The following is a 2,615-nucleotide window of genomic DNA, read 5'->3' as shown; positions in this document are numbered from 1 at the left end:
GGATCAATATCATTTAATTGTCATTAATAATATTTTATTTCTCTTTTAAAATTATCATAAGTTTATTTCCTATTGGGTATATAATTATATTTGCGTTAATAGTAATTGTTTCGAGATAATATCCGAAATTAAAGTAGATGTGAATTTAAACGTGAAGTTCAGAATCTTTTAGATGAAGGTTTATTTTAATTTGTTTATTGAAATAATGGATTATTTGGTGTCCTCGTTTAGACAATAATAAAATATTTGTAAAAGATTGTTATCTAAATTAGTAAAGTTTTGAGTAGGTTAAAATGAATTAAGATTGAAAAAAATTTGAATTTGATAGAATATTTATAGTGGGAGATGATAATATTTAGCCATTAATTTTAAATTTTTCCACTAGTAAATAGTAATGGTGGATAATTTCTTCTTTATAATTAGTATTTGGTAAGTTAATTTTCTAAAAGGGTCAATCTACTGTACAGATTAATTTCTATACAGATATACAAATATTCTTTCTACCTACATCTTCTTCTCACACGTGTTGCTTAATTTTGCAGAATGGAGTAGGCTCTGAGTAGAATATGGGAGCTCATGGGAAGGGTTCGCTGAGCCGAGCCGGTAGGTTGAACAAGAAACGGGATTTCATCGTAGTGGGTTCCGTGCGTCCAGCTTCATGGGTTGGGCCTTCTTGATCGTTGGGAGTAGTTTCAGAAAACAAAAATGATTGAAACAGGTTGGGTTGGGTCTTTAGTTCTCTCTCCTCCTCTCACCATGCTCAGTTGCTCAGAGAAGAACGAGCATCTCCCTGGAAGGAAACCCTAGCTTCCTCCACTCCGACCGCCGTCGCTGGACTTCTGATTGTCGTCGTCCGGAGATATTCGTCCTGCTCCACGCCCGCACCTCAATTGGCAGTCGCGAGCTTCGTCGCGGTAGTTTTCGAGTCGTCGCGGCCTATAACCCCTTATCTTGCTCAGTGGGTCTTTTCCAGCCGTCCCTCGTCGTGCTCATTGTCTGCCATGCTTGTGACGAGAAGGTAACAAAGTTGCTCTACCCACTAAATCATTAGCTTTGGCTCTGCTAATAATAGAGTAATAAACTAATAATAAACTATCCGTATCCAGTATCAAAAGTAGAAATCATTTAGAAAACAAAACATCCTTATTACTACTAATGCTTTCATCACCTAAGAATCTTGGCCCCCTGATGAGGAAAGTCAATTTGTTTTGTGTTTGAAAAACAACATGTGCCTAACCAGCGTGCATTTATGGAGTAGTAGGTTTTGGTTTTTATGCTCTGTGTAGGTTTGATAAAAATTTGCTCGAATTTAAAGTTGGTAAATCCATTACACAATCCCAACAGATATATGCCTAATTGATGTCACTGGACAAGTAGATGTCTTTGGTTTCTTATTGCTTTTAGTGCAAGTCGTTAATCATATAACATATTGGGTCGTGCTAGTGTGAAATGATATTATTCATAATAAGAAGTGGATCTCACACATACCAAATTCACCTAATACTCTAATAGAATATGACTGCCATTCCTGCTTGTTTTGGTTCCTACTATAATCTCAATTAAGCCACTTATTGTTCTTGTTCTTTTTTCTTTTTACCTTTTGGAATTTTGTTGAATTGCTCAAGGGAACCATTAAATTAGGTAGAGAATATAGAAAAGTAACAAGTTTTGAAAAACTGATCAAAGATTGGATAAGTTTATTAATGGTAGCTACAAATTGAAGAAACATATTATTGGATGCATGATGGTTTACATATGTATGTAAAAGTGCATAATTCTTTTGCAGACAAGTTTTCTTGCCTCACTCTGAAAGGGAGAAGGAGAAGGCTAAAATAAATAATGTTGCTTGTTAATTTCTAAAATTATCTATTCTGATAATGGTTTGTAGTTTGTTTCTAAAATCCTTTATTTGTTCTGATAATGCTTGTTAATCATGTTGCTTGTTAATATCTAAAATCATGTCAGTCAAGAGATCGTGCTCTGCCTTGAACAATTCCAACAGAGCATTTCGGCTCCTTTCAAAGTCTGGTGTGAAGTGAGCATTTTTTCTTCTTTTCTTTTGCCAATAGGTGCTAGCATTTTGTTTGTATCTTTGATATTATTGATTATTTTTGTACTCGGAGACTTGTTCTAACATATAGGATATCCAAGATATATTTAGTTATAGTTATTTATCAAGAGTATTTTTTTCTCTACGGAAAAGGCTTCCAAGATATATTTAGTTATAGTTAAACTAAAATAATTTATCATATGTCAGGTAATATAAATAAAATTTGTGGCTTTGGAAAATTGTATCGTAAAATTTATAGAATAAATATCTCTTTTTTCTTTGATATGTAATAAGTAACCATTAATTTTTTGTTCCAATGCTTTTGATTTTATATTCATTTATTGGATTTTCTTCTCTAAATTTGCAACTTCGAAAGGAAAATTCAGCAAAAATTTTAAAAATTTGACGATGAAAATGTTTGGTAACAAAAAAAAAGGGAGCTAAAACAGTTATAATTTGTCTTATTTGAAAATCTAGCAGTGATGATGCTTCCCACGGCTGCTCGCTCCCTCTCTCTCTCCCTTACAGCAACGACGACGGTGACGGTGCCAGTGACGCCCATCGG

The 2,615-nt window shown here is 33.9% G+C and overlaps 1 long non-coding RNA gene across 1 annotated transcript; it reads left to right on the top strand.

The window, feature by feature from the left end:
- The first annotated feature begins 462 nt into the window (after positions 1-462).
- LOC148581946 (uncharacterized) lies at positions 463-2,195 on the top strand. The gene is made up of 2 exons (XR_015896233.1): positions 463-1,018; positions 1,787-2,195. It is a non-coding gene; the product is annotated as an uncharacterized LOC148581946 (long non-coding RNA).
- The last annotated feature ends 420 nt before the right edge of the window (positions 2,196-2,615 follow it).

The sequence above is a fragment of the Arachis ipaensis genome, chromosome B10, assembly GCF_059453495.1.
Source record: "Arachis ipaensis isolate K30076 ecotype BB chromosome B10, ASM5945349v1, whole genome shotgun sequence".
Lineage (NCBI taxonomy): Eukaryota > Viridiplantae > Streptophyta > Magnoliopsida > Fabales > Fabaceae > Arachis > Arachis ipaensis.
Note: the sequence above shows the minus strand (reverse complement) of the source record. Positions and strands in the feature narration are given on the sequence as shown.